The sequence below is a fragment of the Mandrillus leucophaeus genome, unplaced genomic scaffold (assembly GCF_000951045.1).
Source record: "Mandrillus leucophaeus isolate KB7577 unplaced genomic scaffold, Mleu.le_1.0 Scaffold166, whole genome shotgun sequence".
NCBI classification, from domain to species: Eukaryota; Metazoa; Chordata; class Mammalia; order Primates; family Cercopithecidae; genus Mandrillus; species Mandrillus leucophaeus.
In genome coordinates, this window is record NW_012101654.1 from 3,836,949 (window position 1) to 3,849,421 (window position 12,473).

A 12,473-nucleotide genomic window follows, 5' to 3' on the forward strand; every position below is an offset into this window, starting at 1 on the left:
TTGTTCCTCTTTTTCCACCATGAATCTTCCTGAGATTCAACTGTAAGCAAATGAATCTCATGAAGATCCCTGCAGGAGCCGCTCCACTAAATATTTCACCTTAACTTTTGTCTCTTCGTATGATGCTTATTGTTTGTTAAATGTGAAGCATTCTTTATTTCATTTATTTTTTTGAGATGGAGTCTCACTTTGTCGCCCAGGCTGGAGTGCGGTGGCATGATTTCCACTCACTGCAACCTCCGCTTCCCAGGTTCAAGTGATTCTCCTGCCTCAGCCATTCTGAGTAGCTGAGATTACAGGTGTACGCCACCACACACAGCTAATTTTTGTATTTTTTTAAAATAGAGATGGGATTTCACCGTGTTGGTCAGGCTGGTCTGGAACTCCCGACCTCAAGTGATCTACCCACCTCAGCCTCCCAAAGTGCTGGGATTACAGGCGTGAGCCGCCACGCCCAGCTAGCATTCTTTAAAAGTAAGTTTTTGTTATATAATTCAGACTGATGTTTCATTTCTACTGAGTTATAATTATCATGATCGTTTTGGCCAGGTGCAGTGGCTCACGCCTGTAATCTCAGCACTTTGGGAGCCTAAGGCAGGAGGATCGCCTGAGCCCGGGAGTTCGAGGCCAGCCTGGGCAACATGGTGAGACCCGTCATCTCTATTTTTAAACTTATTGTGATTATTTAAAACATAAATCTCAGCCGGGTGCGCTGGCTCACGCCTGTCATCCCAGCACTCTGGGAGGCTGAGGCGGGCGGATCACGAGGTCAGGAGATCGAGACCATCCTGGCTAACACGGTGAAACCCCGTCTCTACTAAAAATACAAAAAATTATTCGGGTGCGGTGGTGGGCACCTGTAGTCCCAGCTACTCAGGAGGCTGAGGCAGGAGAATGGCGTGAACCTGGGAGGTGGAGCTTGCAGTGAGCTGAGATCGCGCCACTACACTCCAGCCTGGGCGACAGAGCGAGACTGCATCTCAATCAATCAATCAATCAATCAATCAATCAATCTGTGGAAAAGTGAATGCTCTGTCATCTGGGAAGGACTCATTTGTTGCTCAAGGAGCTAGGCACACAGTCAGGACCATGGCCTGGCTTGCCTGTCGTGTGAGTAACCGGGCAGCATGGCCTTGCCATCTGCACACCCCCAGCCACTCAGGGAGTCGTACAAGAATCCTTGTTTCCACTCCAAGGCTTCTGCCAGGCGGGACCCACGGTCAATTCACCCCTGAAGGCTCTCAAGTACCTGCTTGGCGTTCACTGGTTCCTAATTTCTGCATTGTTCTCAGCTTCTTTCCTCTCTCTCCCACCACATCCTCTGTTCTAATCCCTGACAGTTCCACTTTTATATCCATTTCCTCCTTCCCAGCCTCCAGAGCCCTCTCCCCCCGTAGCTAGAGCCAACTCAGTCCACCTGAACCCTCTGCTAGCCCCAAGGGCCAATCTGGACCCAACAGCCTTGGGCTGCAGCACTGGACATGTGTCAGGGTGGCCCGACTTTGGCTTTGTGCGACTTCTTGTTCTCAGCTTGCTCCCTGGATCTGGTCAGAAATGTAACTAGTCTGTTTTCCCAGCCATGCATTATTTATTCTTACTAATTAAGCACACTGGATGGTCCTGATTATTGGAGCTTTGTTCTCTCCCTCACCTGGGTGCTTGCCAGGTACCTTCTTTCCGCAGATGCCCAGACCCTTGAGAACTTGGGTGGCGTTTGCTCTTCTGATTCCTTCTCCAAGGAATTAGAATCGAGGATGTGGGGATCCTACCACCTATTGACCAACCTCCTGGATGCAGATCCCCACAAACCGTAAAAATCACCTGTTCCATATTTACTGGCTCAGGTTGCTCTGAGAGGTGGATACTAATATCTCCTCCCCACGAAGGAGGAAGCAGGGGCTCAGAAGTTAAGTGGCCTACTCAAGGTGTGTGGCCAGAGGCGGCGGAGCCAGGGCTGCCCCTAGATAGCTGACTGGCAAAGCCCTCACTGCTCTCCTGCATCACAGAGCCTCACCTCCCAGGCCCCACTCCACCTTGTCCTGCTGCTGGCTGGGTGTGAAATGAGATAAGGCTATATTGAGAAGCTCAGTTCCTCTGCCCTGGACAATTACAACAATCTTCACGTTTGCCCCTTTATCCATTCATTCGACCAACGGATCGTCAGTAAGCACATCATTCATGCCAGGCAACGCTTCCACATGGCTTATTTTTTAGTTCAGCATTGACTGAGAAACGAGAGCTGTGGTTTGGATTACAGCACGCTCCTGCTCCCAAACCTTCAGCAACGTAGCTCAGGACAGGGCCGGCTGGAGCCAAGGAAGCCTGGGCAGGCTGGGCAGTCAGGGAGAAGCTGGGACCTGGAACCATGCCCATCCGTGAAGCTGGGAAGGCCGAGCACAGTGTGCAGAGGGCATGGCCAGGGCAGACTGGGGTCTGGGAGGCTCAGCAGCAGGGGGCACGGACAGGTGGGGCATTGAAAGGGTCGCACAGGGCAGGAGGATGCAGGGCAGGGAGGAGCTGACCAGACTCAGGAAAGATCCTAGGGCCCAAGCCCCTCCAAGTCAGGGAAAGGACTCCAGATCCTGTGAGAGGTGAAAAAGAAGAGGAGGGTCCTTCCACCACAGGACCAGGCTGCTACACCTGCTTTTATAAGGCAGGTGATGCTTTATAAAAATTGAGGCAGGCCGGGCGCAGTGGCTTACACCTGTAATCCCAGCACTTTGGGAGGCTGAGGTGGGCAGGTCACCTGAAGTCAGGAATTGGAGACCAGCCTGACCAACATGGAGAAACTCCGTCTCTACTAAAAATACAAAATTAGCCGGGCGTGGTGGCACATGCCTGTAATCCCAGCTACTTGGGAGGCTGAGGCAGGAGAATCACTTGAACCCGGGAGGTGGAGGTTGCAGTGAGCCGAGATTGTGCCATTGCACTCCAGCCTGGCAATAGAGTGAGACTCTGTCTCAACAAAAAAAAAAAAAAAAAAAAGAAAAAGAAATTGTGGCTAACATAGCAAGGGGATGGCTGTGTCAGGCAAGATGGGTCTTGAGCCCAGGGGAAACAACTTGGGTCCGAGGAGGCCTGACTCATTGAGCAGGGGCGCAGGCAGTGCTGGGGAGCAGACAGCTGATGGCTGCATCCCAGAGTCCTGCGTGGAGGATCCACAGCCCTCCAGAATCCGATCCCCACCGCCAGTGTACCCACCACCCTCTTCTCTCCTACGCTGCGGTCATGCAGGCTTCTCCTCTCTCCCAGGCTGATCGCAGTCGCCCTGCTGCTGCTCCTGGACTTGTACTTTCCTGCAGCCCACCTCTCTACTTCCTCAACCCTACTTATCCTTTAACACCCAGTGCAAAGGCAGCAGACCAGACCTTCCCATTCTGTTTTAGCCACTCCCCTAACTTCAAGTTCTGCTCACTCGCTCACTGCTCCCTTGCCAGCTGTGCCAGGTTCCTAGGGCTGCTGTCACAAGGGACCACAAACTTGGTGGCTGAAAACAACAGAAATGTATTGTCTCTCAGCTCTGGAGGCTGGAAGTCTCCCTCTGAAATCCACAGGGCAGGATGCTTCCTTGCCTTCTCCAACTTCTGTTGGCCCCAGGCATTGCTTGGCTTGTGGCAGCATCACTGTCATCCCTGCCTCTGTGGTCACAGCCTCATCTTCCCTCTGTGTCTCTTCTGTCCTTAGGGGAGCACCAGTCCTATTGGATTAAGAGCCCACCCTACTCCAATGTGACCTCAAACTAATTACATTTGCAATGATCGTATTTCCAAATAAGGTCACATTAGGAGGTACCGGGGGTTAGGACCTCAACATATATTTCGGGGGGACAAAATTCACCCCATAACACCTGCTATTAGAGTTAGCTGTACACAGGTCTGCATCCTTCACGACAGGTCTTCATCCTTCACAGCCTACCATTCAGTGGTTTTGGAATGAGACAGACCTGGGTTTGCCACTCACCCTTTGTATAAACTGGAGCAAGATTCCCAAGCAATCTGTCCTTTCCCATCTGTAAAATAACCACAACACCCAGAGTCACTGTGCTACTCATTAGAGTCAATTCATGCACCTGGAGAGTGCCCAGGAAATGTTATCATAACAATAATACAATAAACTAATATATTTATTAAAACAAATCAAAATCATAATTATAACATTAATCCAATGAATAAATAAAACAATAATTAATATTGTGTGTTGAACATAGCAGATGCTCAATAAATAAACGTTAGTCACCATTTCCTCTAATAGGTATGTACTAAACTGGCTGGCTGGCAGAACACTGGAGCTAAGGAGCTTTTCCAGAGGGAGGGGGAAGCAGTGGCCGACAAGCCCTGGAGGCCCCATCCGTCCCCTGCATCGCGAGAATTGCTGAGGTGACTACGTGGCGCTGCCCATTCTTGCCTGGGTGGCAGGAAGATCTTGGTTCCCACTCCCACACCACAGAATCCTGGCTGGCTCTGTGGAAATGTGACGGTGGAACAGGCAGAGACTCCACACCCTGCTCTGTTCTCTAAGGCTGTGTGTGGGTGTGTGGGTGTGTGCGTGTGTGCGTATGTGCGTGTACGTATGTGTGCATCTGTGTGTGAGGGCTTGGAAGACAGAGGCCAGAAGGGCCAAGAGTCCTTCCAAAAGGATCTGTTTCAGGCTGGAATGAAAGACGGCAACCAGAGCATGCCCTCCGGCTCTGCAGGCCTTCCTGGTTTCTGTGGAGAACCAGATTCTCCTGTGGAAAGAGGGTGGGTGGCAGACGCAGCCAAGCATTTGGAATCAGAGACCTGGGTCTGAAACAGAACTCTACCTTTGATGAGCTGGGTGACCTCAGTGACCGCAGCTTTCTCTCAAAGTGGGGCCGATAAAATCTGCCCTATCAAAGAAGAACATGATACAAGTGCCAGCTGTTAATATTTATGTCTCATTGTTGCCAACCCTTGAAGATACATTTCCAAAGCCCATCCAAGTTTACAAAGTACTGTCACAGCTTTGCTTTGTTTTGATTTTCATTTAGACAACGTAAAAAACAAAACTAAACCTTTTAATTACTATTAGAAAGAAGGGAATATGTCTAAGGTTTAATATTCATCTGCAGTGGGATCAAACTTGGCCTCCTTTCTCCTCTGCATATTTTATGAACATCCAAAAATGTATGCTTCTATTTTGAGGGATTTCCTCTTCTTCTTTATTTGCTTCTTTATTTTTCTTTTTCATTTTTCTGACCCTATGTGTTATATTGAAGAGTTTCTTCTTCTTTTTATAATACATTTCATTTATTTATTTATTTATTTATTTATTTATTTGAGACGGAGTTTTGCTCTGTCACCCAGGCTGGAGTGCAGTGACACGATCTCGACTCACTGCAACCTCTGTCTCCTGGGTTCGAGAGATTCTCTTGCCTTAGACTCCTGTGTAGCTGGAACTACAGGCATGTGCCACCACTCCCAGCTAGGTTTTTCTTTTTTTTTTTTTTTTAGTAGAGACAGGGTTTCACCATGTTGTTCAGGCTAGTTTCAAACTCCTGACCTCAAATGATGAGGCCACCTCAGCCTCCCAGAGTGCTGGGATTACAGGCATGAACCACCACGCCCGGTGAGTTTCCTCTTCTTAGGAGCAAACTGAGACCCAGCATATGCCCTCATTAGACTTTAAACAAGACAAATCCTTCCATAGTAGACACTAATCATCATTTACTTGAGGTTTATAGAGAAATTGTTTTAAGGTGACACACCAAAGTGGGATGCAGGTTTTTAGGAAAGAAGATAGTGATGGAATTTTATCCAGAAATCACAGGTCTAAGGGACAGACATCATTGTAGCAGATCAACACAGACACACTGCAAAACATGAGTAGTTTGACCCGGCGCGGTGGCTCATGCCTGTAATCCCAGCACTTTGGGAGGCCGAGGTGGGCAGATCACAAGGTCAGGAGATTGAGACCATCCTGGCCAACATGGTGAAACCCCCATCTCTGCTAAAATAGAAAAAATTAGCTGGGCATAGTGGCGCAAGCCTGTAATCCCAGCTACTCGGGAGGCTGAGGCAGGGGAATCTCTTGAACCCGGGAGGCAGAGGTTGTAGTGAGCCGAGATCGTGCCACTCTACTCCAGCCTGGTGACAGAGCAAGACTCCATCTCAAAAAAAAAAAAAAAAGAAAAGAGAAGTAGTTTTATTATTAAATTTAAACTTTCCAGCAAAGCCAGTGAGGGCGATGGATAAGATGCACATAGATAACCAGAGAGAGGTACAAAGTGTGATGAGGTCAGAGAATAAATAGCTCACATTCTTTGAGGGCAGTAAGGAGAGTACCTAAAGTCTTTCTTCTGATGTGGGACAGATCAGAGCCCAGATAAAGGGAAGGGAATAAACTATGACAAGCTGGTGATCTGAGGTAGAAAAGCAAGTTTCTTTTTTTTTTTTAAGACGGAGTTTTGCTCTTGTTGCCCAGGCTGGAGTGCAATGTGCGATCTTAGCTCACTGCAACCTCTACCTCCTGGGTTCAAACAATTCTGCTGCCTCAGCCTCCCAAGTAACCGGGATTACAGGTGCCCACCACCACGCCCAGATAATTTTGTATTTTTAGTAGAGATGGGGTTTCACCATGTTGCCCAGGCTGGTCTCGAACTCCTAGGCTCAAGTGATCCTCCCACCTCGGCCTCCCGAAGTGCTGAGATTACCGGTGTGAGCCACTGTGCCTGGCCAGGGTGAATATTTTCACCCTGTAATTTTTGTTCCCTTTTATTGTCCTGTACTTGTCTGAATCCCCTACCCTGCTCCATACATACATACTAGCTACTAGAAAGTATAAAAGAGTAGGAAATAAATGTCTTAAATCTTTCCAGATTAACAAATTTGTATTGAGCTCTGATAACTCTAATGAATCACTGAGCAACACCAAAGTTTGAAAATGGTTGATCTCACTTGAGAGATTAACTTTGAATGTGTTGCTCCTGGTTTTGCAATCACCTAACAGGTTCTTCCTGTCTGCTGCACAGACAAAATTAATCCATTGAGACCATGGCATTGCAGTAAAGAAAGAGTTTAATTGATTTGAGACTGGCCATGCTGCATGGAAAAAGAGACACTACTCAATCTCCCCAGAAATTCGGAGGCTAGTACAGTTTGGAGGCAAGTACAGTTTAGTGGGCAGGGAGCTAAGGAAGGGAGAATGCTGATTGGCTGGGGATGCAATCACAGGGGAGTGGAGAACGGCCGTCTTGTGCTAAGTCCACTTCAGGGTGGACCCCCAGAGGAGTTGCTGGTCTGGCTGGGGCCATCTGGTAGTCAGCAATGCAAAAGCCTGAAAAGACATCTCAAAGGGCCAGTCTCAGGTTCTACAATAGTGATGTCATTTATAGGAGTAATAGGGAAGTTGCAGATCTTGTGACCTCCGGAATAATGGCTGGGAGTCATTTTTTTTTTAATTAGAAAAAGTATTTATTTCTGCTCCTTTCATACATCTTTTTTTTTTTTTTTTTTTTTTGAGACAGTGTCTCGCTCTGTCTCCCAGGCTGGAGTGCAGTGGCGCGATCTCGGCTCACTGCAAGCTCCGCCTCCCGGGTTCACGCCATTCTCCTGCCTCAGCCTCCCGAGTAGCTGGGACTACAGGCGCCCGCCACCTCGCCCGGCTAGTTTTTTGTATTTTTTTTTTTTTTAGTAGAGACGGGGTTTCACCGTGTTAGCCAGGATGGTCTCGATCTCCTGACCTCGTGATCCGCCCGTCTCGGCCTCCCAAAGTGCTGGGATTACAGGCTTGAGCCACCGCGCCTGGCCTGCTCCTTTCATACATCTTATTGTTCAGGAAGCGGTCTTACATACATATCTGAAATAATCTACCATCACACACTCTAGTTAAAGGCAAAACACCATAGGTAAACCTGATCAGCTGTCCAGAGTTCTCAGCTTATGGAATCTTGCTTCTTGATTTTATGTTAATTTCTGAATATCAGAAACATCATCTCCAAAAAGTGTTAAGGGGGTTGTAAAAAATAATCCCTTTATTTGATATTATCATTGTAAATATGGAGCATCTTTTCTTTAAGAAATGAAAAACTAAGAAGAAAATGCTACTCAACATCGTTGATACAGCAATAGGTCAGCAGGAAAAAAAAAGACTGTGATAAACTTGCCTCTTTAATACCAAGAAGGAACTCTAGTCCAAGCTTCAATATGCTTCCTGTTTTTTCACTAGGTATTTCTTTTACTGCTGCTCTTCATTCTTTTCCACATTTCATGTTAGAGAATTGGACAGCCTTTAAACTTCATTGACAGGAGCAAATCCAGTACCCAATGAGTTCTTCTCAAAGGCACTCTAACCCATCAGATAGCCCGGCAGTTTCATTCTCATGAATACTCTAGTCATGAAAAAACTCAATAGGACACAAATGAATCCAATGAATAGAAGAAGAAATCTACTGAGTTTTGGGATATTTGGTGCATTCGATCGGTCCAGGAATATGAAACCTAAACCTCCCATTGTAAACAGGAAGCTGGATGCAAGTCCTTGCATAATATATTGTTCATTTACTCTGTAGGCCAAGAAAGCTACTGGGCTCTGATGCCCGTGTTCATCGGTCATAGAGCCAACACTTGGAGGTTCAACAATAACATCATAAATTATTCCTCCAGTGACCAGGAAGTAAGACACCACCACTAGAGCATATACAATCATGGCCGACGCCACGTGCAGCCAGGGCGGCTTCTTCAGCTTCAGGTTGGAACATTCGAGCACTAAGAATAGGACTCGGTACAAAGTCTCCATGCTGGTGGCAGCAAGGGCGGCTTTTAGTCATTTAACTATGCTTACATTTTAGCAGAGTTCAGGCCCCTCTCATCCTCCTAACCTGGTGGTTACTTTTACAAGGGTGGTTTAGTTTTGGGGAAGGGGCATTATCATTTAAACCATAAACTAAATGTGTTAGCTTGACCTAAACCCGGGAATGACCAAAGGCAGTTTGGAGGTTAAAGGCAAGATGGAGTTGGTTAGATCAATAGATCTCTTGCACTGTCATAATTTTCTCATTGTTTCAATCTTTTCGAAGGCGGTTTCAATTCAATTAAGATACGAAAGAAAAACTGTCCAGACATTGAATCTTGGACATACCCTCATCTTAGTGCCTTGGCATTTGCTCCTCCCCCTGTTGGGACACGCTTCCCCTGGGGTATTTAATGGCTCTCTCTCAATTCCTTCAGGGATCTGTTAAATGCGGCTTCCTCAGAAAGCCTTCCTTGCTCACCCATGCGGCTTCCTCAGAAAGCCTTCCTTGCTCACCCTATTTGAAACAGTGCTCTCATCAACTCCAACCCTTTCTTCTGCTCCAACGTCTTCAAAACACTTAATTCTACCCAACGTTAGAGTACACAGCAATTTGTTCATACATTTATGGTCTTTTTGCTTGTTAGAACATATACTCTATGGGCACCCACTTTACCTGGCACACTGAAGGCACTCAATAAATATTAGCTGAATGAATGAATGATTGGATGAGTGAGTGAATGACCATTTGGCTTATCACATAACTCTACATGTGATTGGCTAAACAGTCTTGCTGAGGTCCAGGAAACAGAGAACTAGTAAGGAAAGAGGCTCTCCTCTCACCTGCAGGTCACGTAGGTCACCAGGCAGAGGCATAGCTGCCTCTACTGCTAGAAGGAACATCTTTTGTTTGCTAATTACATACAAGAAACTCCACTTTTGGCTGCGTGCGGTGGTTCATGCCTGTAATCCCAGCACTTTGGGAGGCCAAGGCGAGAGGATCACTTGAGCCCAGGAGTTCAAGACCATCCTGGGCAACACAGAGAGATCCCATCTCTACGAAAAATATAAAAATTAGCCAGGTTTGGTGGTGTGTGCCTATCATCTCCACTACTCGGGAGGCTGAGGTGGGAGGATCACTTGAGCCTGGCAGGTAGAGGCTGCAGGGAGCCGAGATCATACCACCGCACTACAGCCTGGGTGACAGAGTGAGACCCTGTCTCAAAAAAAAAAAAAGAAAAGAAAAAGAAAAAGAAACTCTACTTTCTGTAAATCATGAATGCAGATACTTTATAATAGCTATACTTGTCGATATTTTCAAAACCTAATTGGGGCTTATGGATTAAAAAGTATATTAGCTGAAAACATTCTGACTCAACACAACAATTATACCCAGTAGCATTAGAGGAGAAGCACTTAATGATAAATTATGCTTGTGGCTAACAGAGCATTTGCACTAAATGGGTAACATTTTCATTTCCTGTTTCAGTTTCCACATCGTTTGTAGAGAGCTTCATTACATACACCCCAAACCTAAGTGAAAGGTTGAGCCTGTAAATTAGGATTCTGACTTCCCCATTTACTCCAAACTCTTCAATGGCTTATTTTCTATTTCTATAAAAGCCAGAGATCAAGAATTCACCCAAAAGTCAGGGGATTTAGGAAATATTAATTCATCTCCCTTAGGGAGCCCAGTGCCAAAAGACCAACCACAAAGTTAAAAAATAGTGATACATTGCAGGGAGGCAGTGGTGAACAAAAGACGGAGACAAGGACAAAGTGATGACAAGAAGAGAGGAACTGATTTTTTTTACAGACGCTAACAACATAAGGAAACATGTTAGCTCCCTCTTTCTAAAAGGTAAAGAAGGACAACTATGAAATTAATTGTTCTGTTAGTGGACTATCAAGGCAATTAAGTCTTGTTCTATTCAGTATATTTCCTCCTCAAATCATAACACATATTGAAATGTGGAGAGTTGGAGTCACGATGTAAGAGTCTTATATTTTCCGTGGGTTGTGTGAAGGTGATAGCATTTTGCACATTCCGCTGGTAGCACGTATCTTGCTGCACTGTAATGTTTGTTTACATTTATATGCACCATGGTGGATTATGACCTCCTGCGGGGCTGGGCCTCTGGACTCATAATCCTCTGCACACTAGTACAACCCATTAAACATTTCGTAGATCAACTATGAAGCAGGTGCACCTTTGCCCTATGGTTCCTTAAAACTCATTCAATATTCAATTAAATCCAGAAGGTCTAGCAAATTCTTAGTACAGCAATGAAATCTGGTAGTTTGTCAAGAGTCAACTGGTGTTCAGTTGTTTAAAAAAAATAGATTAGAGTTACTCAAAAATTTTCTATGGGAGGCTGAGGAGGGAAGATTACTGGAGCCCAGGAATTCAAGGCTGCAGTGAGCTATGATCACACTACTGCACACCAGCCTAGGTGACAGAGCGAGACCCTGTCTCTTAAAAAAAAAAAAAAAAAAAAAAAAAGGCTGGGCACGGTGGCTCAAGCCTGTAATCCCAGCACTTTGGGAGCCCGAGATGGGCGGATCACGAGGTCAGGAGATCAACACCATCCTGGCTAACACGGTGAAACCCCGTCTCTACTAAAATACAAAAAAAAAATTAGCCGGGCGTGGTGGCGGGCGCCTGTAGTCCCAGCTACTTGGGAGGCTGAGGCAGGAGAATGGCGTGAACCTGGGAGATGGAGCTTGCAGTGAGCTGAGATCTGGCCACTGCACTCCAGCCTGGGCGACAGAGCGAGACTCCGTCTCAAAAAAAAAAGAAAAAAATCTCTGAAAGTGGAATGAGAGATTTTGTAGTGAATAGAATGTTAAGTAAATATTTGAGAAATATATTGAAAGTGTGATAGGAGAAATTTAATTTTCACAGATAAAATAAGCTTCTCAATGACAAATAACTTTGCAAAAAATTTGTTGGCACAATAGCACTCAAATGTGTATCCACTTTCCTGTATTCACTAATAGTTTACTGTTTTTCTTTTCTGGTTTTGTTTTTTTGTTGTTGTTTGTTTATTTGTTTGTTTAGACAGGGTCTCCATCTGTCGCCCAGGTTGGAATGCAGCAGCACAATCTTAGCTCACTGCAGCCTCGACCTCCTGGGCTCAAATGATCCTCCCTCCTCAGCCTCCCCAGGTAGCTGGGACTGCAGGTATGCACCATCATGCCTGGCTAATTTTTTTGTATTTTTAGTAGAGACAGGGACTTACTCTACTTACTCTACTCCATGTTGCCCAAGCTGGTTTTGAACGCTCAAGTGATCCACCCACCTCAGCCTCCCAAAGTCAGGGACCACAGGCGTGAGCCACTACACCTGGCCCTGGTTTTCAAATACTTAACTGCTTCCTCAGGTGGAAATTCTAAGGATCAGTATTGACCCATTCACTCATTTACTCATCGATTCACTTAACCAATATTTATCGAGTTCTCACCATGTGTCCAAGCACTAAGGATATTTTAGTGTATGAATACAGACATGCCATTGTGGAGCTTAGAGTTATCAAACCAATACATAAACAGTCAAAACATTTCAGCTGTGATAAGAAGATGTATTTGTTGTACATGGTGCTAGAGTTATTATAAGGGAGATTTGCTTTAAGCCGGGTCCTCAAGGGAAGCTCCCTAGAAGAAATGATGAATAAACTAAGATCTGGAGGATGGTAGATGAACCAGGGCAACAGAGGAGGGAAGAG

General features: G+C 45.9%; 1 pseudogene across 1 annotated transcript; it reads right to left on the minus strand.

The window, feature by feature from the left end:
* Positions 1 to 8,040: 8,040 nt before the first annotated feature.
* LOC105536947 lies at positions 8,041 to 8,770 on the minus strand (annotated as a pseudogene). The gene has a single exon (XR_001005647.1). The product of XR_001005647.1 is annotated as an oligosaccharyltransferase complex subunit OSTC pseudogene (transcript).
* Positions 8,771 to 12,473: the final 3,703 nt, after the last annotated feature.